A 23253-nucleotide genomic window follows, 5' to 3' on the forward strand; every position below is an offset into this window, starting at 1 on the left:
CTCATCCTAATGAATAAAAGCATAATAATGGCCCAGATGCCTAGCTCCTTATTCAACTCAACTTCCATTGACTTTACTGGCAGATTTGCAGGAGCAAGGACTGAGTAAAACCCAAGGATTTGGCATAAACAGATGACACTTAGCACTTATTTTCTGTAAAAAGAAAAGGAGTACTTGTGGCACCTTAGAGACAAACAAATTTATTAGAGCATAAGCTTTCGTGAGCTACAGCTCAGATGAAGTGAGCTGTAGCTCAAGAAAGCCTATGCTCTAATAAATTTGTTTGTCTCTAAGGTGCCACAAGTACTCCTTTTCTTTTTACGGATACAGACTAACACGGCTGCTACTCTGAAACCACTTATTTTCCATGAGCTTTATAGAAATAAATCCTCATGACACAGTACAAATTGTTCCCATTTTACAGATGAGAACAATTGAGTCTCTGAGGTTTAGTGACTTACCCAAAGCCACAGATGGAGTAAGTGTGAGAACTGGGATAAGAACTAACGAATACCTTATGGCTTTCCTATGCTCAGACCACTAAACCACAAAAGAAGAGGAAACCTCATTGGCTCTCTCACATAAGGGAACAAGGCCTGAATGAAGTTTCAATCCCTCCAGGCCAGGGTTGAGGTACATTTGTAGGACTGTGTAGGACGGAAGCCTACATCACCGCAGCTCACGCTCTACATGCGGCATTGAATGTATTACTTTTCTTTATTACTTGTATTGCTGTAGCACCTAGGGGCTCCAGTCATAGACCAGAGCTCCATTGTGCAAGGTGCTGTACAAACACAAGAGCTTTCAGTTTCAGTGATTGAAGACAATGCAGCAATTCCCACTCAGTAGCACCTGACTGAGTATCGCTACTTTAGGCACAACATACAGAGTTCTGTTTGGTAGCTGGGGTATGTGCTCACAGTTAGGGGTGGGCGAAACATTTCTGTCAAAGTGGTTTTTTTATGTTGTTTGGTTTTTTTGGGAACAAAAAACTAGTTTTTTTGAGAAAATGAACATTTCACAGGCCGTGTCTGATTTCCTCAAATTTTTCGATTTTTCACTGGAAAACCAAAAGCCCCCATATGAATTTTTTTCAGCTGACTACTGTGGTTGGATGTTCGTCTGCGTCTGTGTGTTCTCCCAGTGTGCTGCCCCAGCTTTGCGCAGACAGCTGGCACAGCAGACCTTGAGCGAACCGCCCAATGACCACAAGACCCATTAAGGTACGAAGGCGCCAGGCTAGGTTTATTGTTGACAGAGCATGGTAACAGCACCTGGCAGACTCTACGAGGATACTAAAACATGTATGCCCATGACAATGGATGCAACTCAGTGAATGGCGGGACTTTCCTTTCGGCTGGACAAAGCTACTTCCTCTGAGATATATCTTTATACCCTGAAACAAACAAGTTAGTACTGCCTCTGACATAGAATCATAGAATCATAGAATATCAGGGTTGGAAGGGACCCCAGAAGGTCATCTAGTCCAACCCCCTGCTCGAAGCAGGACCAATTCCCAGTTAAATCATAGTTAGTTACTGCCCCCGGACGTGACTACTTATCACCTTGTACAGGTTGGTTCGATCAAAACATCTTTATTATGTACTGTCATCCTGACCTTATTTTTTAGGAGGGGTCAGTGTGTTCCTGTTATCCTTGGGGAATGTTTTTGTACCATTCTTGATATCGGGATGTTGTGGTACCACTTAATATCAGGGTGTGTTTGCATGAGTACTCTGTGCTTAGCACTTCTTAGAAATGTGTATTTTTGCAATATCAGCCCTGTTCTTGCCCGATTCTGTGAGCAGGTCCTGCCTGGTACCACGCCTCTGACACAAGGGTTTATGTCTCAGGCTCTCTTCCTACTACAAATACCAATTTTTTTTTTAACAGAAAAAATCATTTTTTTCTTCAGAACACACCTTCCCCCCCATTTTCCAACCAGCTCCATTCATCATGTAATCAATAACAGTTAACACTTATACATAGTCGGGCATTACGTGATGTGAGAGTCAACCAATCATTACTATGGATGGCATTATAATTGCATCTAGATGCTGCGGCCGAGTTTGGGGCCCTATAGCGTTAGGCGCTGCAAAAATGCACTGAGAAACCACCTCTTCCCCAAAGCACTGAGGCCCGGAGCCTCAATAGCTTTGTGGATCTGGGCCTGAGAGTCTAAATAGACCCGACAGTCAAAGGGTGGGACGGGGAACAGAAGCACAGATGACAGAAGGTAGGGTGACCAGACAGCAAGTGTGAAAAATCGGGATGGGGGTGGGGGGGTAATAGGAGCCTATATACGAAAAAGACCCAAAAATCAGGACTGTTCCTATAAAATCGGGACATCTGGTCACCCTAACAGAAGGGCAGAGATCGGAATAGAACCCATGCTCAGTTCCCCATCTCCTGGACATCCGCGAGCAAAGAACCCAGATTCCAACTTCCCCAAATGGACCTGAGTTTTGGAGCTGTAACCATCTATCCATGACATTGCAAATAGTTAGAAATGAGGTGCTCATGTACTACTGTGACAGGGCTATACAGCTAGAGAGGCAGAGAGATACAGAACCATCAATCATTTAACGTCCCCTCAATCATCTCTCAACCAACAATTCCCAGGTAAATATATAAACACTGAAATGTCCCTCCCCGCTATCCACTCACTCTGCTTAGCGTGCCCAAAGGGACGCGTAAGCCAGCGCAGCTGGCATGAATACTCCTGGATGAGATTTACAAGGGTGGCTTCCAAAATTCCTTGCATGCGTGACTTTGAAATTAGCTTTATACGAGCATCCAGGCCCTAAATGACCTGCCTATCTTAGAAATTGCCTCTCTCCCCATGCCATTCTGCCAGACCTGACCACTGGAGCACCCCTCACATAGAAAAGATTCCTTACTGCTTGCAGGGTATTCTCCAAGAGGGCTCCTTGACTCTGGAATTTGCTCCCCACTTTGGGCTGAAATAGCCAGCATCTGTTGATCTCACACTATTTGCCTGAACTTTGGAGAGGGCAGAAGGTACGGGGCTTAGAGAGGGGTGGGATGAGGTATATTCTGTTTCTGTCTAAATGTATTGTACCTGAGGCTGCTGGGTGGTTATATACTGCATTGCCTCTGCATAGAGCTGGTTGCAACACTTCTGAGAAACCTTTTTTGGTTGAACTGACAAAGATAAGGAAAGTGGGAAAGTGAAGGAAAAGTTGCTTTCCCCACACCTTTTAACTTTTTTGGATCCCCCCTAAGTTTCCCCCCCGACACACACACAAGTCAAAAAGAAGGGGGGAACACCCCAAATTTTAAACTTTATTTTGTATTAAAAAACTGAATTGAAACATTTGCAGTCAAAATGAAAACCGTTGCATCATTTCTAAAATACTGACTGAAAAGCCATTTCTTTTCTATTGAAACTTTTCAAAAAAATTTTTTTTTCCGAGTGGCAATATCTGGGGAGGGATCCCATTTTCCAACCCATCTCATTCCGCCTCTGCATTATAAGGGCATACTGAATTTACTTTTAATCTAAATAAATAAAAGTAAAATATCATCTCTCACATGTTTGCAGGAATCAAATGCAAAAGGGTGAGAGCGTGACCAAAGCTCACTAAACATTCTGGGTTCAGTTCCTAGCTCTGTGACTGATTCTCTGTGACCTTGTGCAAATCAGTTCACCTTTCTGTGCCTCAGTTCCCGCTCTGTAAAACAGGGTATGAAGGGGAACATCACCGCTAGTGCCACTTACTGGTCAGGAGAGGGTGTGGCAGGTCAACTTCCTCCTAGGCATTAAGAACATAAGCACACAAAAAAGTCCATACTGGGTCAGAACAAAGGTCCATCTAGCCCAGTATCCTGTCTTCCAACAGTGGCCAATGCCAAGTGACCAAGAGGGAATGAACAGAACAGGTAATCATCAACTGATCCATTCCCTGTCACTCATTCCCAGCTTCTGGCAAACAGAGGCTAGGGACACCATCCCTGTCCATCCTGGTTAATAGCCATTGATGGACATATCCTCCAGGAATTTATCTATTTCTTTTTTTGAATCCTGCTATTGTCTTGGCCTTCACAACATCCTCTGGCAAAGAGTTCCACAGGTTGACTATGCGTTGTGTGAAAAAATACTTCCTTTTGTTTGTTTTAAACCTGCTGTCTATTAATTTCATTTGGTGACCCCTAGTTCACGTGTCATGAAATAGAGTAAATAACACTTCCTTATTTTCTTCATACCAGTCATGATTTTATAGACCTCGATCATATCCCTCTTAGTCGTCTCTTTTCCACGCTGAAAAGTCCCAGTCTTATTAATCCCTCCTCATACAGAAGCTGTTCCATACCCCTGAATCACTTTTGTTGCCCTTTTCTGAACCTTTTCCAATTCCAATATATCTTTTTTGAGATGGGGCAACCACATCTGCACGCAGTATTCAAGATGTGGGCATACCATGGATTTATATAGAGGCAATATGATATTTTCTGTCTTATTATCTATCCCTTTCTTAATGATTCCCAACATTCTGTTCACTTTTTTTGACTGACACTGCACATTGAGTGGATGTTTTCCTAGGACTATCCACAATGACTCTAAGATCTCTTTCTTGCTTGGTAACAGCTAATTTAGACTCCATCATTTTATATTTATAGTTGGGACTTTGTTTTCCAGTGTGCATTACTTTGCATTCCCCTTCTTAATACTGCTCTACCCTAAGGTAGTCTGTTCTTTCAGTAACTCAGACCTCTGGCCAGGTCACATTTTCAAGTCCACCACTTTTGGGGTATATAGAAAGACTCCAACAACAGGGAGGTCATCAGGATTAAGCAAGGGATTCAGGACTTCCCCTTTGGGACCCTCATGGTCCTCATGTATCTTCAGGGTCTTCCCCCAGGTAGGTTCCCCACCAAGGGACAGAATTCCATCATTGCCCCTTTTTAGAGGCTGGCAGGGGAGCACAGGGCAGGCCCTCCCTCTCCAGACTCTGAACAAGGGACCAACGGTAGGCGGCTAAATCCTGCACCCCGGGGTGCTATGAAGCTGCTTCCCAGAATCATTTCTTCTCCATCCCCCCTCTGCCCTCAAGATAAAATAAGGGATAAAATCTCTGACCTCCAGGGAGTCACCAGTCACTTCTTTGTAGGCTTGGTCAGCTCACTATAGCCAGGAATTTAGCGTGTAGATCAGCTTCCCTTCTCTGCCTGCCTACCCCTGAGCTCCTCTGCTCCCCCATTTAAAGTTCCTCATCCAGGCTTCGCAGGTGAGGTAGGCTGGACCACCTGGGCCCAGAGCAGCTCCTTAACCCCTTCCTCTCCAGTGTGGTGTTTGTATGCCCCATAACATGGGGCCAGTGCCTCCTTTGTTTGTCTTGTCTATTTAGACCATTAGCTCTATAGGACAAGGGCTGTCTCTTACTGTGTACGTGTGCAGTGGACAACGGGGACCTGACCTCAGTTGGGAGCTACCACAATACTAACTAACAAATAACCCAAGTCACGGCTCTCCAGGTGGTGGTGGTGGTTGTTTAAATTTAATTCAAACTTTACATTGTACGGCTGAAAGAAGCGGACAATGTCACTTTAATACCAAAGAGCTTTGTTAAGGGAAAGAGTTGAAAGGCAAGAGATATGTTAAAAACCGCCTTCCCAAACTGACCTGACCTGAGCTCCCACACTGTGCGTGCGTGTATGGAACACACAAAGTTGGGGGAAGATAAAAATCCAATAAAAAATGACAAGGAGGGAGTCCAAGCCTTTTATTCAAACAAAGAAGGTCCTTTTGCAGCTGGCAATTTTTTCCCTTGCTATCTCCCTCTCTTCTTTTTGAAGCTGGCATTGTGCGGCATCGTGTTTCCTTTTCAAGATTTCAGATGTTGTTGTGTTAAAATGAATTCCATTTTGTCACAATCAATGACTCTCCCTGCTCTTTATTACCTACGGCCCTTCCTAGCAGCCCGCCTTTGGCTCCCCTCCAAACCTCAGCCTGGCACGAAGGCAAGGCAAGATTGCTCATGCCTCTCCAGCTGTGCAATGGAGGTAAGCTGGAGAATGTCACCTACAGCTAGGTAATTTTTAATTTTCTTCCCCCTCCCCCCACACTGTTAAATTACCAATTGCCTATTTGCCTGGCTAGAGGTTAATGAAACACTAATGACGTTAATGAGCCTTTCACTCTGCGAGTTTTTTCAAGAAAGAGATATAATAGCTGTTTTCCTTCCCTTTTAATCTCTCATCTTTCGGGAGTTACAGGGCCGAAGCAATTAACGACTCACGTGGCTCTGCCTTCCCTCTCAGTCACGGCGCAGTGGGGGTAAAGAGTAGAGGGCTATTAATTCTGATTCACATGTCCACAGGTGAGGAGCTCACAGGCTGATGCTCACACTGGCCTGGCCAGAAGGCAGAATGCTCTTCAGGGGGAAAAGCCGGGGAAATTAACAATCTGTCGATGAAGCTTTCTCCGTGGCAGCAAGGCAGCAGGAGCTGTCCAAAGTGGGGGACAAGTCGCCAGCAGCATTTCTCTGTTCATTAGTGCAGACGACGAGACGCAGTGCGGGCAGCGGTGGGTGAACCCCAAAGGGTGAGGAGATTTAGGTGGGGTGACACAGCCATAGGTTTGAAGGTTCCTCTGAACTAGAACTGTACAAAGCCACCCTCATGAGACACCAGAGCAAAGCAAATCTGCCAGGTTTCAGGTTTCATTTCTGACCTGAAGCTGGGCACAGAACTAGCATCAAGCTTTGATTTCAGGTGTAAACCCAACAATTTGGCATCAGTGTTGGTCCCAAAGCAGGCAAAACTTGGCCGTTTCTGCTGAGTCTAGCTTTGAGCTTCGGGCTTTTGTTCAAAACCCAAACTCAAAGAGGAACCCAGGGAGCGTAAACTCTTGTGGAGGAGTAAAGGTCTGAGCAAACCCTGCCAGAAACTGACTCCCTGGGAAGCAGAGGTAGAATTTTGGATGCAAACACTGTTAATTTAATGTGCACAAAACCCCAAGAATGGGAAGCTGGTGTGGTGACATTTCAATGATGGGCTGAATCAACCCCCACACTCCGATCCAGACTTTGGGCTTATTCAGTTCCAGATTTTGCAACATGGGCCCAGAGGTGGGGGAGAAGGGGCGTGCTCAGAGGTGTGTGTGTGTGTCTGAGGGGGAAGATGGGAGGCACACATGCGCACAAAGAGTGTTAATAAAGAAGGATGAATTTTCCATCTGACATGGGGGAAAGAGAGAGGCAAGTTTGGGACAGCAGAAAGAATAACTGCAATGGAAGAACAGGGGGTGCTAATGTTTGAAACTGATGGACAGATGCGGGCTGTGGAGATGGCTCCTGAGGACATGAAACAAAGGGTGGGATTTTCAAAATGTCTAAGGGAGTTGGGTGCCCAAGTCCTATTGAAAATCACAGAGTTAGGGGCCAGATTTTCAAAGGTATATAGGCACCTAGTATTTAAGTTAGGAGCCTCATTCCCAGTGAAATAAATTGGAGTTGGACACCTAACCTGCTTAGGCACTTTTGAAAACCCCTTAGGCATCTTTAGGCACCTAAACCCCTTTGAAAACTAGGCATTTGGTGCCTAACTCACTTAGGTACTTTTGAAAACCCCATCCAGAGCATTGAGGGAAAGAGAGTTGTTTAGAGACCCGCTCTCCCGCCAATGGGAACAACACTGCTCTTCCATAACCCCTTCTATTCAAGGATCTGAAAGGGTCTGTCTTCTCCTTCATTAATCCTCCCAGCAAACAAGGCAAATATTACTCGACCCCTTTCACAGATGGGCACGGTGAGGTTAAAAGTGACCAGCCCAACATCACTCAAGTCAGTGGCAGAGGCAGGATTGTAACCCGGGAGTCCTGATCTCTCATCCCTTCATTCTCTCCCAGCAGAGAAAAATGAGGATACAAGGCAGACCTCCCTCCCACAGATCTGCGAGCACCCTTGGAATGTAACAAAGGGGACACTGCAGCTGCTTTTATTGATGGATGTGTCTGTGCCAAAGGGCACAAAACTAAATTATGCTGGCACTTACAAAGAGTGAGGGCTCCTGCTTGCGCTTCCATTAGAGGGTATCTAGCTGCATTTAAAGCTGCAGTGCTGTGATAAGAGGGAGGGAGTGCTCTAGAGAGACCTCAAAAAATTGCCTGGATGAACTCCGAGATAAGACTTTTCAAACAGACAAAAAAGCCTGTCCTGATTTATAGAGCTTCGCCCGTCCTTGACAGTACCTCTAGACCTCCTGGTCTGAGCTGTAAGAGGAAAGTTCTCATCACAAATGTATGTTCTGCCCCCTAACCTATTTATCCAGACAACCTGTCAGCCTACCACAGCCAGATCTTCTGCTGACATGGACAAGACAGCAGTACAATAGCCCGGCTTTCATTTTCCGTTTCCTCCTCCCCTCCTTCTTAATAGTCACAGATGCTTTGTCTGAACAATAATAAAGATCCTGAAGGCCTCCGTTTCCATTTGTTTATCGGCCCTTTCAGCTGGCGGGGTTATTTATGACAGCCACAAAATGCTTTCATGAAAAGATGCCATTATAGCGGAATGATGCTCTCTTGACATTGGAGATTGGAATCTGCATAGATGCTCCATAACAACTCATTTTTTATGTTTGCCTACTTGTCTTAATTCTCTTTTTATTATTATTATTATTATTTCCATGGCAAAGAGTGCCAGAGAGAGAGAGAGAGAGAGAGGACTACTCACAGCTCAACGACATGAAGTGACTCCAACCTAGGCCACAGATGGCGTGGGTTGGCTTGGCTAATTCTGTCCCCATTTAGGGCAGCCGTAGGTACTCACGCTCTCATCAGGTCTGTTAAAAGAATAGGACCCTACTGGAAGCACTCTGGCTTATGGTGCCGAGACATTCTCTCTCACACAGAGCATGGCAGGAAGATAAGCAGCAGAGAAGAGGGGGACTCTTTCTAGCAGGCCAAAACTGGCAGATGCTCACAGATCATTTTCCACATGTGTTCGGATGGACCTGGTGGGGGATTCCCTGGAGTGAGTCAAAAGACAAGCTCTGTCCGCTCTCTACCCAATACTGAACTTGTTCATTTAAATTCTCTTGTGTCTGATTCTGGGCCTGGAACCCCACTACCCTCAGCTCTTTAGATCAGTATTAACTGGCAACAAAAAACAATTCATCACAAAAGAATTGGGCTCAAGGGGCAATCCAGATGGGACCAGGGGCGGATTAATGATTTTGCCGCCCCTTGGCCCAAAAATAATTGCCACCCCCCGCCAGCTCACCTCCACTCCAACTCCGCCTCCTCCCCTGAGTGCGCTGCCGGGTCCTGCTTCTCCCTGCTCCCTGCCAGTGATTGTGCGCGAAACAGCTTCGCGAAGGAGGAGGGAAGGGGGGCAACGCGATGCGCTCAGGAGAGGAGGCGGGGCTGGGGCAGGGATTTGGGGAAGGGGACCAATACGGGCAGGGAGGGGGTAGGGAATGGGGGCAGGGAAGGGGTGGAGTTGGGGCAGGGCTGGGGGTGGAGGGCGCAAACTTGCACCGGGGGAAGCAGCCTCTGGCTGCTATTATAAATTTGCCGACCCTGCAAATTTGTCAGCCTAGGCGTTAATACACTGCTGGATGGGACCCAGAGACATGCGCAGCAGAGATTCCCAGGTGTTGACCCACACTTGGAGGTGGCAGAAGAGCTGACTTTGTCTTTGAACTTTAGCTGCCAACAGGCCCCAGTAGTTCAGAGTCTGTTCAGAGCTGTCTGCCACCTTACCTTGGTCCCCCCAGCATCTCCGGACTGTGACCCTGAGCTGTCCATCATGGAGAGACCATGCCAGCTTGCCCCTAGCTGCCACAGCAGCCAATGGGTGCCGACAGGGTATACACCCCTTGATCTGCTAGGAGCACGCTAGCCATCAAGGGAAGAGAGGGAAATAAAGCCTCCTGGAGGAAGAGCTTTCTGCTCAGGGAGCAACATGAAGCTGCCTAGAATTAAGACCCTGCTTCAGCAAAGCACACACTTAAGAGCTAGGTGCCCTTAAGTGTCTTGCTGAATCTGGCATGAAATGCACTGACTGGACTGCAAACTCCCAGGGAGAGAATTCAGGACCTTCTGCTTCAAAATCATGGCCCCACCACCACGTCCGAGCTCAAGGAGAGACTGCATTGACTGTAAAACCATTAGCACTTGGGGCTGCAGCTGGCAGAAGGCGACATGAACATGTACCCTTGGACGAGATCAACATTCCATTGCGTAAAGGTCACACGCACAAATCCTGAAGTCCTACTCTCTTGCTCTCCAGTCCTCATTCAAGCCCATCCCAGTCATCTCTTTGGGTAGAACAGGAGAGCGATATATATGACAGCTAGAACAACAGATTTGGTGGGGCGCTATCTCCCTTTCTCATCTTTCAGGGCCTCTCCCATCCCCCAGCCCCCTCTGTTTCAATCTTCCTTCTGCTGGTTGGCACAATCAGGTGGAGTGAGGCAGGGGGCCTGGACGACCATTGTGGAAACAGCCTACTTGTGCACAGCGCCACCTGCAGGGGAATAGGAAGCTGTGCTGCTTCAGGCCATGCGGGTGCATTATGCCTTGGAAGCCGGTCTGGCTAGCGGACAGTTGGAGGTTCGGGTGGGGACCATCTTTTTGTTCTGTGTTTGACAGCGGCTAGCAAAATGGGGTTCTGGTCTAGGAGACCGGCTCCCAAGTGCTATCACCAAACAAATAATAATAATGATAATGAGGATCTTCTAGGACTGATGGACCCACATTCGCCCACAGAAACATTATAAAACACTCCAGCAGCTGAGCGGAAAAGAGTGGGCACCACCCACATGCTGTTGATGAGCAGACAGATCTGGCCCTCCTTCCCTTTGGCTTGAACCGGTGTGGGAGGGTGTAATGATGCTGGTTCTGGTGGGACCCAACTGAGAGTGCCAATTCAGGACAAAGTGCTTAAAGCAGGGCAATTACAGCCCAAGGCTGGGGTTTCTATGCACACCAAGGCAAACCAAACCAGCCAGACGGAGAGGACTTTGGTTTTACCCCACTGGCTAACCACAAGTCACACAAGCCACTCCCTTAGACACTCCAGTTTCCTAGTATCTCCACCGGTGCCACTCATTATGGGGACAAATGGTTAGGAAAACCAATACCCCAGTAAAGGAAAAAAGGTTCTCTCGATCCCAAATGACCAAGCCCCAGACCCAGGTCAATATACAAATCAGATCTTATCCACAAATCATACTGTTGCCAATCCTTTAGAATCTAAAATCTAAAGGTTTATTCATAAAAGGAAAAAGATACAGATGAGAGCTAGAATTGGTTAAATGGAATCAAATACATACAGTAATGGCAAAGTTCTTGGTTCAGGCTTGTAACAGTGATAGAATAACCTACAGGTTTAAATCAAGTCTCTGGAGTGCATCCACAGCGGGGATGGGTCATCAGTCCTTTGTTTAGAGCTTCCGTTTGTAGCTAAGTCCCTCCAGAGGTAAGAAGCAGGACTGAAGACAAGATGGAGATGAGGCATCAGACTTTTATAGTCTCTTCCAGGTGTAAGAACACCTCTTTGTTCTTACTATGGAAAACTACAGCAAAATGAAAAGGAGTACTTGTGGCACCTTAGAGACTAACCAATTTATTTGAGCATGAGCTTTCGTGAGCTACAGCTCACTTCATCGGATGCATACCGTGGAAACTGCAGCAGACTTTATATACACACAGAGAATATGAAACAATACCTCCTCCCACCCCACTGTCCTGCTGGTAATAGCTTATCTAAAATGATCATCAGGTTGGGCCATTTCCAGCACAAATCCAGGTTTTCTCACCCTCCACCCCCCCCACACACAAATTCACTCTCCTGCTGGTGATAGCCCATCCAAAGTGACAACTCTTTACACAATGTGCATGATAACCAAGTTGGGCCATTTCCTGCACAAATCCAGGTTCTCTCACCCCCTCACCCCCCTCCCAAAAACCACACACACAAACTCACTATCACTCACAGCAAAATGGAGTTTGGAGTCACATGGGAAAGTCCCTGCACACTTTGCTGAGTCAGGAGGCATATCGGCCTTCTCTCAATGGGTCAGTTGTACAGCTGATGGTCCTTAATGGGCCATCAAGCAGGCTAGGCAGAGCTGACACCAACTTGTCTGCAGTGTCACCCAGAAGCATAGCATAAGTTTGAAATACAGACAGGGTAGAGCCAATGTTCATAACTTTAACTACAAAAATGATACATACATACAGACAGCATAATCATAACCAGCAAACCATAACCTTGTCTTAGACACCTTATTTGACCCCCTTTATACAAGATTTGGTGCCACTACAGGACCTTGGTTGCAACAATGATCTATACGGTCCCAGATTATGTCAGTAACGTCACAGAGGGTGAGCCCCAATCTCCCTCCCCAAGATTATATGTGTTGTGGGTCATTCCCTCCCCCACCAAAAAAGGACAGTACTCCTGGTGCTCTGGCATTGCATCGCTTTAGTTAAGGCACACCTTCCCCCGACAACAGCTCTCTAATTAGTTCTATTGGTTTCAACAGTTCTGCAGACTCGGTAAATGTAATATTTAACACCCTGGAGGGAAGCCTTTCACGCCGATGCCTCTTTCATCATCTCTGCCCATCTGGTTCTCACTTTAAACTCACAGAGCACCACCTGCCTTGGAAAACAATGAATTTATGTGACTTTTCCATTCCTACGGAGCAACTGGTCCCCAGCAAAAACAATAAAGGGGCTTACCCCTGTTTGCTCAAAGGCTATTTTGCGACCCAGTGTAAGTGTAAAAAGGCCTGAACATGGGAGTCAATTACATTTATTAATTATGATTAATAATTATTTGAATTGCAGTAGTACTCATGAGCCAGGGCCAGGCCCCCATCGCTCATTGACCAGGGCCCCATCGTGCTAGGTGCTGTAAATTTACACATGTGCATCGTTACATTTACACTGCTACAAAAGTGCCAAGTGGTCTGAGCACAGATGAGAATCAGACCGAAAGGAGCTGTTTGTTTTTGAAAGCTGAAACTTTATGGATTAGTTTAGTGACGGCGTCTGCCAGAGAGTTACATCTGGATTTGATTAGATTCCCCTCTGGTGACTGACACCTGCTAATAACTTGGAAGATGGGCAGAGGACACTCGTATTGTCATCTGGAGTTATCTACAACTTTATTTTCCATCAGCTTTGTCACCCAAGGACAGCAGCAAAGGATATTAGTTTTATTATTATTATTATTTCAAAGCGGCTCTGCTGTGGATCTGTAGGCATCTGGGCTGAAATAAGCGGGGGAGCTACTCAGCAAGATTCACCTTCACATGGGAGGAAATCAATTGCAAAGATTATGTATAATGTATATTTCTATTAAATTAAAATAAGCTTCCCTTTCCCAAGTTCAGCGTGTTAACAGACAGCTGGAAGGACGGTGGTTTTAACCCCATGCTTAGCTGCAGAGCCATCCACACAGGGAAGATGGATGGATGTTCATGCCAAGGGAAACAGAATAATCTCTTCCGTATGTAATGCTGAACTGTATTTCTGGGCCTCCTGCCTCTCTGAATAAAGGATATTATCCACTCACTGGTGCTAAATACAGAAATAAATAAGATAAGATAAGATAAGATAAGATAAAAAGTAAAAATCCCTGTGTGCAACAGTGCCAAGGGCAGGCAAGTTAAAGGACATTATAACTCTTTAATTACATCAGTCTTGGAAAGAAAAGAACCGTCACTCCCCACTCGGCCCCTCCAGGGAATGTTTGATATCTGCCTTGGCCAGAATCCCCTGAGGAAAGTTGTCGCAACATACGTCTTCCGTGTGCTTCATGCCAGGGCTGGGTTTAGTCCTGCATTAATAATCCCCACCCACTATTTACTGAGGTTGCATATGTTCAAAAAATATGTATTTCATCTCCTGGCTTGATAGGGGGGAAAAAGAAAGCAGCTTACAAGATACGAGAGCAATGTGGTGTTGGCTGGGTTTAGTTTGTAGAGAGGATTTTTTCTGGTGTTAACTGATATAGGTTTGCAAAACACTATTGCAAAGGGGTACTTAAACGCCTTATGGGATTCCATATAGTCTTTAGGGAGGCAGCGTAGTCCAGTGCTGAGGGCACAGGTCTTGGAGACAGGAGACCTGCATTCTGTTCCCTGTTCTGCCAATAACCTGCTGCGTTACCTCGAGCAAATTGCTGTGCCTCAGTTTCCCCAAATATAAAATTAGGCCAATGATACTGACTGGCCTTGAGATGCACATGTTAAAAAGTGCTGTCAGCGAGCTAGGTGTTATTCTTAAAGATGGTTGAAATTCTGCAAACCAAAAGGTTTATGTTTCTGTCGAAAAATGGCCTTTTATAAAAAATGAAAAGTGGCATGAAAAACTGTCGACTTTCTTTCAAAATTGGTCATTACCTGTGTAATTTATTGAATTTTTTATCCAAACTGTTACTGAAATGGTTATAGAAACAGCCAATAATGTTTTCAATTCTCATTTTGATTAAAAAAAAAACAAACGGATTATTTTTACCCCCCCAGATCTGGTCCTTTTTGAGCCCCGAGGCACAGGAAGAGCATTGCAATTTTGATTTTTTGGGGGTGATTTTGTATTTTTTGTTTTAATTTTTTTTTAACCAGCTCTAATTATTACTATTCAAAACCGGGCCTCAAGATTACTTCCGAGGTTTGTGAACATGGGCAGATCTTTCAGGGAACAGAGTGGGGGTTCCAAATCTGTGATAACTGCCCCCTCCCGACAAGACCCCTCAGGCAAACTGCAGAGTTTGTTGAATGGCGAACATGTTCCACAGCTGTAGTCATGACAGCATTTAAAACAAAACAAAACACCCTGTGGCCTGATTCACATTTACACCAGTGTAAATCAAGAGCTGCCCCACTGATGTCAGTGAAGTTACACCATCGCAAGAAAGGTGTTAGAGTTAAACCAAGACCCCATAGTGTCCTGAAAGATCTGTTAGACCTGTATGGCCATTGCAATGTCTTACGAAGTGGTTGGACAGTGGACAAAGGCATCGCATTGTAAAAGCGTCCTGATGCTGTATATACAACAACCGACAGTCCTATCTGATAAGTGTCGCTTGTTAAAATGAACAGTTGGACGACACATTGTGTGAAGCTTTGCAGGGTTGTTTTACTGTTCCTATGCAGTGGATCCAATTTTTCAAACATGCCTGTCCAAGTTAAGGTATCCTTTTCCACAGCCGGCCTCCCCAGTCACCATGAAGATGTCCAGCTAGCCCTGCAGCTCTAAATGCTCTTAGGCTCTACAGACAAAGCAGGGAGTACTATTTTCACAGGAACTCAGTGTTATTGAATAGGATCTACCTTGCAGGAAAGCTGGAATGTTAAGGCACCAAGCCTGTGTACCACTGCATCTTATGGATTGTGTATCTGGGCAGCAGACCACTGACGGAGGTTTCAAAACGGTCTAATTTGTAGGTGGGCTATTTTGGTGGGGTGAAGGAGATGGGTTAGTTGCATAGCCTAGGCCTGGTATTAGGAATGTGATTAATTCTTTCACCTCTTGGTCACACATTCAACTCCAAGCCCAGCTCAGCAGAGCCTGGCATGGCATGATCAGTTTGGCTGCCTATAAGAACTGAGTTGATGGTCTAGTCCAACCCTTAGTGAACAGGAATCCACATCAGTAAATCCCCACAAATACTCACAACCTTGTTGGCAGTTGCAGCAACTGAAGTGTAGGGCTCAACAGCTCAACACCCCCACCACAGCCTCTCCAAACAGCCCCTTGCAGGTGAATCAGAAGGAGCCTGAACTGCCCCTGCTCATGCTCGACCCCATCCGCAGCTACTCATAGCACTGCGCTCCCCAAGGCCGCCAATCCAGCACCTTTGACAAGCACTAACATTAGCTCAAAAATAAGCACACACAAGCTAAGGCTGATGAATAAGGAGGGATGGCAGGGTCAGTAGGCAATGGCTGAAGGGACCTGTTATTAACAAGATTCTTCCCCCGCAACCTGCATACCCACAGACCATCAATAAAACCTGCCTGCGATCCCATCTGGACTCACATTCCTCTGAACTTTCCAGTCACAGGCCATAGATTGGATTTTTCTGTCATCAACATAAAACCAGACAAATTGTCCACGGCTGAGAGACCCTTGATAAGACCATTTCCTTTAGGCCTGGAGGCACGCTCCATAAAACTGACACGGTTTTTCATGAAGACCCAGCCCCGTTCTTTTCTAGGAAGCACTTAGTCACAGACACTGCAGCCAACGCCATCACGACTCTCTGCAGCTGCGGAGTGCATCTTGCTTTCTTTTCTTATGAACAAAAAAAGAAGAGGAGAGGAGAGCCAACTAGCCACTAGTCCCACATCACTTCTGATCCAGGTCAACGGCAGTACCCTTTGCTGCTCTTATATCTCGCAGGGATTGACACATAGCAGATATCAGTCCCCTGCACCCATGTTAATGAGCATCTTCAAGACTCCTAACCTTAGCCCCCCTTGAGGAGTACTTAGAAAGCAAACCCTCATACTTGGTGCTCACCAAAGGGATACCACCTTCCCATAGACTCATCACCACTGGGACTTTTCACTGTGGGACTTTTTGCAGAGGGGTCTCATACTGAAAAGCCCCATAACATTGTGTGAGGTCTTACAGTGACAATCCATAATGAGCTTCCCACTGTTAGGTATGGGGCCAGATCCCTGGCGGGCATGAAATAGACATCCTCTGATTTACCCCAAATGTGCATTGACTTCATCTGACAATATCCACCCACACTCCCCAAAGCAGCTGGAGTCAGTCAAGATTGCCCAATGGTGAGAGAACCCCCATCCCAGGTTCTTCCAGATGCATCGTGGGGCGTTAATACCAAGGCTGACCTGGCAGTGGAGCCAAAGAAGAAGTCTATGAACCCATTTTGCAAACTGAGGAGAGATTAAAAGGGGGTCACACTTGTCCATGTGTTACCAGAAATCTGGGGTGAAATCCTGGCCCTACTAAAGTCAATGGCAAAACTCCCAGGAACTTCAGCAGAGCCAGAATTTCACCACTGGTGGCCAGCTGCTCCAGCTCCAGACTTTGAACAAGGTATCTGAATAGTCATGCCTTTGGGCAAATGTGGTATGGACACAACCTCTCCCACAATAACTCTTTAGAAATCTGGCCCTCCTTGAAGATTTTTCACCAGACACGCCAGCCTGAGCCTTCCAGACGATGCCAGTCCCCATTAGACAGCAGTCTGCTTGAAGAGCATGGCAGGGAACCCGACGTCAATTGGCCTCCATGGAATACACAAGCCACTCAACATTTGCTGGTTTTTTTACTCTGTATTTAAATCATCAGCTGTATTATCTAGGCCATTATTCCTGAATACACTTCCCATCCCTCGCCCTCATATCCATTAGCCTGCAATTCAACAGTCGGTATTAGTTTATGTTAACAAGCTGTGGTAATGGTAATCCTGTGTTGCCAGACTCCGTTGCAGATTCTACTGACTGCGCTATTGTTTGTCTCTGCTCCCTGAGCACTCTTATCCACAATCAGGTCGTAACCCTCTGGGTCCCTCGAGCTCTTATGTAGTTTCTCAAATGCATGTATCCCAGTGGGATTAGTATTGGGCCATAGAGAACTTTCACCTCGAGGTCACGCTAAAATTCCTTGTCTAGAGATGGTTCAGAACCAAATGCAGATCCTCCTAGAACACTGGAAGTGTTCCCACCTAGACATACCTGTGGGGTAGGTCTACACTTGGATCTGGGGCTGGGATTCCAAGCTCACCCAGATACATTTGTGCTAGCTCTCATCAAGCTAGCATGCTAAAAACAGCACAGTAGCTATGGTAACATGGACAGTGGCATGGACTAGTACAAACTGGCCTGGACCCTACGGGTACAGACTTGGGGTCAGGAATGAGAGCCTGCAGCTGGGCCTGGGACCAGTCAGCAAACCATGTCTGAAACCCCTCATCGGCCAGATCACCCGATTGGCTGAGCAGTTTTGCCAGGACTGCTCTGAAGCCCAGCAGGAGCACTTGGCCAGCGGCTGCTCAACGCTTCTGCCTGTAACTGCAATTGCTCCTGTGCATACTTTATTCCCAGCCTTGCTCCCAGCCCCACTCCAATCCTGTTCCTGCCCTGCTCAGTCTCTAACTCCTGAGTCCAGCTCTGAGCACTAGTCCTGACTGCCTATGCCCCTGTCTGTGACACTCGGGGTGGCTAGCCTGTGCATCTGCTCGCCACTCTCCATACTGCTGCAGTCGCCCTACTATTTTGAGCACGCTAGTTCGATGAGAGCTCGGGGGGGGGGTATGTCTACGCAAGCTGGGAATCACGCCCCTAGCTCATAGTGCAGATGGAGCCCTGCTGGCTTGGCTTCCTCTTTCTCTCTTTCTAATGGGCTGAGCCAGAAGGTTGAATTCAACCCCTTTGAAGAAGCTCCTGTCTGGTTCCATCTCTATTAATTTCTCAATTCATATGTACATATTTCAAATAATGACATTAGAAACAACACTAGCCAAGTGTCCCCCCTGACTTCTTTACTGGTACAGGGCAATGCCTGGCACCACCCCATTTGGGCCAGATTATAGCTGGGACCCAGCATGGGATCTTGCCAGGAGCCTTCCCTTGCCCTGGCATCCCCTGTGCAGGGAGCCTGACAGAACTGCAAACCCAGCTTTCACTCTCTTGAGCACAGAGCGTGATCCCTGCTAGAGCCACACCCCGTGCTCCTCCTCCTCTGCCCAGTTACAGAGCTGAGTGGCACACACTGTGCCCTCCCGAGGCTTGGTACCGTGGGCACATTCCCTCCATGCCCCAAGAAGCCCCAAGAAGCATTTTGCTTTCCAGAAGCACAGCCCCCTCCTCGTGTTCTGCATGGGGCATTGCCACTCCATGTTACCCTGACGTGATTTAACAGCATGCATCTCTCTCTTTGCATTTAACTTGCCAAAGCTGGCAGAAAGAAACATTTGGAGAAGCGGGGAGGGGGGAATCAACAACAGCAATGAGAAACACCACCCAATATCCATCACAGAGGGGACAAGGACCCAAAGGCATCTCTACTACTCCTCTGTCAGGAAGCAGTGAATGCCACGAGCCAGGACAGCCAGACACACACACACCTCCCACAGAGGAGCTGGGGCATGAATGACATGGGGGGAGGGATAGCTCAGTGGTTTGAGCATTGGCTTGCTAAACCCCGGGTTGTGAGTTCAATCCTTGAGGGGGCCATTTAGGGATCAGGGGCAAAAACTGGGGATTGGTCCTGGTTGGAGCAGGGGGTTGGACTAGATGGCCTCCTGAGGTCCCTTCCAACCATGATATTCTGTGACACTGGGAACTTGAGATGTGAGGCAGCAGCCGCCGGGCCTGGTGCCATGGTCATCTCTTTAGCAAGGGTGTATCCTCAGCATGTTCTGGATTGTCTCTTTTCCAGATCAGAGATGAGGGCCTCATCCAAACCTAGCTCAGCTGGCAGCATCTAGATATTAGCTAGCAACACCCAGACAACTGGATTCCTTCTCACCTTTCCTCCCTCCCAAAAAGTGCTCTCCAGCAATGAAAGAAACCTTATGATTATTTCTAAAGCCCTCAACTCTGCACAAAGCTTCATGCATGGCTCTGAGATGCTTTCAGGAGCCCTGCTGAGCTAATGGCTGGTCTAGTTTTTAGTGCAAGCATTTAAAAAGCAGTGAGCTTGGCACTGATTTGCGGTGTTGGTCTCTCAGGCTAAAGCAGAAAGGGGAATTCAATGCAAGACTACAAACAACTACTTCTCTTTGATAATCACTGCTTTGCAGGCCAGCCACACATATAAATATTGGATAATGCCTGGCCTTGGCGTGTAATCATCAGAATAAATTCAGACCAACACCAGACACATATGAAAAGCCTTGGCAGTGAAACATATGGATAAAACATGACAACCGGCATGGGGTTGGGTTTATTGGTGAGGCCCCATCATGTGCTAATACGCCAAGATACTTGCACAGTTTAAAAATCAAAAGGTTCCCAACTGCATGGCATTGGCAAGGGCTGTATTTGCAGAGAACATCTCGCTGGCATCCTGCAGCAAGTGCCACCTCTGAATCTGGGGATTCGGACAAGTCAGCATAGGGAGACATCGCTTCTCAGTTTGTTTGAGTGGTATCTTTGATTTAATATTACCCTAACCTCACTTTTCCCAAGCTTTGAACTAAGTCCTCAGTGTCAAACACTAACCAGAGGAAGGATTTCTCAGACCAAACCACGTTTCAGTTTCCCCCCACGCCAGTTTGATTTTGTTGCCCTGCTTCCCTCCCCTCCCAGTGTGTATGGAAGTATGTACAGTGCGCGTGTGTGTGTGTGTGAAATAAGTGCATGTGAGATTGAGAGTGTTTGTTCACACAGGGAGTGTGCGTGTGTGAATATGCAGAAATGTGTGCATACACAAGTCGGCATGCATGACTGTGCACACATGTGTAAATGTGGGCATGCACGAGAAAGTGTGTGTACATCAGCATGCACATCTGTGAGGAATGTGTGGACACAACAGCCTGTGCTCGTGGAAGGTTTGCACGCACCGGCGTGAGAATATGTGGGCATGCACCGTCTCTTGGCAGGAGGAGCACTAAGGCCCAGAGCAAACCTGGCTCCGGGACCGGCGGGAGCTGCAGACAAGGGCACTGTCTCTCACAATCCCATGCTACTTTGGACAGGTCTCCCTGTCTGCTTCATCTGCAGTTGTTTGGTTGTGGACCATCTGGTCAGCTTCCTGCCACTCCAGCAGCGGCGGAGGAGGAAGGGGCACAGATGGAAGGTTTGTTTGGTGATTCTTTACAAGGAGGCACCCAAGCACAGCATTGCCATATGCCGAAGGGCCAGCCAGCTTTGGGAGCCATCACGGCTGACCCTTCCTCCCTGGCTTCTGAACTCAGGCAGCATCCCACGTCAGGCACAGCAGCCCACTGAGCACACACACTCCTCTGAGGTGCGGCTTTGTCTCTCTTTGCCGGCCACAAAAGGAACAGAAGGAAATTCGGATTCCTGGAGTCTCTTCAAATTCACGCACCGACTGCACCGGGCCCTGTAGCTTGCAGCCACACGGAGGCAGACATCTCCAGGCCAAGGGGGCTTCCAAAGAAGGACCATGGGCTAAAGGTTACAGCACAGCACAGCCGGACTCCTGAGTTTAGGACTCAGCCCAAGGTATCTAGTAACCAAGCTTCGGAGTGGGGAGAAACACCCAGCTACCAAGGACAATAAAGCAAACTCACCTAGTCTACCTGGAAATGTGAACGCCTCCTGTTAGCCCAGTTCAGTGACCACCTTCCCTAACTGTGTAACTAGCCCCAATACCCTGTATTCTCCAGCCACTCCCCCTCACCCAGATTTCCCTTTGGCTGCCTCACTCTGAAAAAGTACTCAGCAATTATAGGGCGCCTCTTCACCCAAGCTCTTCATAAACAATCCCCTCCACGTTCGACTCAGATGGGGAAACTGAGCCTCAGAGGAGCAAAGGGCCAGATTTTCCAGGTACCTATAGACCATGATAAACTGACCCTAAGTGATTTTCCCAAGGTCATAGGGTAGGTCAGTGTCAGAGAGCCCAGGAATCCTGGCCTTTAGTGGGTGGGTGATGACCATTAGACCATGCTGCCTCACCACACAGCTACCCCACTCCCTCCCCTCAGACAGATGCGATTCACAACCGCCTCTGCTCCCGGGTTTGAACGATGCCATTTTGCCATGGTGGCTCAGCGAGTGCCACGACAACCTCACAACGGAGAGGGAAACCTCACTGAAGCCAGACACTTGCTGAGTTCCCTGAAGGTCTGACTCTTCCAACAACAGATCATCACGGTCAGCAGCCAGCAGCAGTCACCAGCGTGTTTGCTCAAAAACTGGGCAGGCCCCCCCTCCTGGAACGGGCTGTTTACCTGTCATGGAGCGTTTGGCAAAGCGGGATGCCTCCAGGATCTCTCGGCTTCTCCCTCCCTTCCCCTCGCCATCACATACACAGACACTGCCCCACTCCCTGCTCGGCTCTGGGTACCCTCGGGGACTGAGAGTGAAGAAACTGACTGGCTGTGCTGGAAAAGGAACAGTCTGACTCGGTGGGGCGCTGCTGTCACCCGGACCTAGGGGAGGTAAAACTCAATGGGATGGCTCCAAGGCAGCATTGCCTAGTAACCACAGAACTGAAATGGGACTCAGGAGACCTGGATTCTATTCCTGTGCTTGGCCACTGACCTGCTGAGTGACCTTGGGCAAGTTTCTTTGCCTCGCCGTGCCCAGTTTCCCCACCTGTCAAATGAGGATAATGGTACTGACCTCCTTTGTAAAAGGCTCTGAGATCTACTGATGAAAAGCATTAGATAAGAGCGAGGCATTCTGCTATTCTTAATCATAAGGCAAAACATCAGACAAGAAAGGGGCTTTTGTGACATTAGCACCTTGCTGATGCTGCTCTGCCAACCCCCAGCTTTCAAAAATCACAGGTCAGGTTCCAACAACCATGAGACGGGCTTAGAAAACACAAGATTGAAAATAAATAATAATTAATAACAATCATCCATTGTGTGTTCTTTTTATTTTCCTTCTGTGTTTTGAGTCTGTAGGTTGCCCTCAGGTCACATTGTCAAGCTTTATCTCTGCAACCAGGAGGGCTAGAGAGAAACGTAACTTTTCTTTCCCGGTTCACTGAGATTCTCCTGCAATCCTGGGTCCCCAGGAAATGGGGCTTTCAGAAAACCACCAAATATCCTGAATCTCGCCTGCTCAGGATAGATGGCAACACTGCTGATGCAAGCCATGGGGGGGAGAGGATCAAAGGGACAATTGTTTAACAAAGTCACAGAAATGTGGATGTCACTTTCTTGGCACAAATAAAAGTCATCAGAAGTGTTCCTATACCTTGCCTTCCCACTCAGCCTTCCCACTCAGCATAACCTCGTCTTCCCACTCAGCGGAACTCCTGAAAGGAGGGACAGCGTCTCACTCCAGATCTGCAGCCAGTGGCGACAAGGCCGGGGGGAAAAGATTTGCACCAGCTGGGAGAGAGAACGATATTTTGAAATAAAGAGAAGCAGTTTTTAATGTACAAACTAACTGACAGGTCCCTCCGTGAGGCTAAGTCGTGTTTGCAGAGGGGGCTCACACGATCACCTGTAGCACGCAGCTTCCCCCCGAGGATGGGGGGAACAAGCAGTCAGGAGGTCAGCACTGGGCTGCTGGGGGATTTTGTGAACTGAGTGTGAAAGAAGATGAAGAGCAGCTAGACAAGGCTGGATACAGCCCAGGCTAAATGGGGCA

At 47.4% G+C, this 23253-nt stretch overlaps 1 protein-coding gene across 2 annotated transcripts in view; it reads right to left on the minus strand.

The window, feature by feature from the left end:
- LOC311511395 (opioid-binding protein/cell adhesion molecule homolog) overlaps positions 1–23253 on the minus strand; it is a 705875-nt gene that overhangs the window by 427102 nt on the left and 255520 nt on the right. The gene's annotated exons all lie outside the window — the stretch shown is intronic.

The sequence above is a fragment of the Lepidochelys olivacea genome (assembly GCF_965140295.1).
Source record: "Lepidochelys olivacea isolate rLepOli2 genome assembly, chromosome: 22".
NCBI classification, from domain to species: domain Eukaryota; kingdom Metazoa; phylum Chordata; order Testudines; family Cheloniidae; genus Lepidochelys; species Lepidochelys olivacea.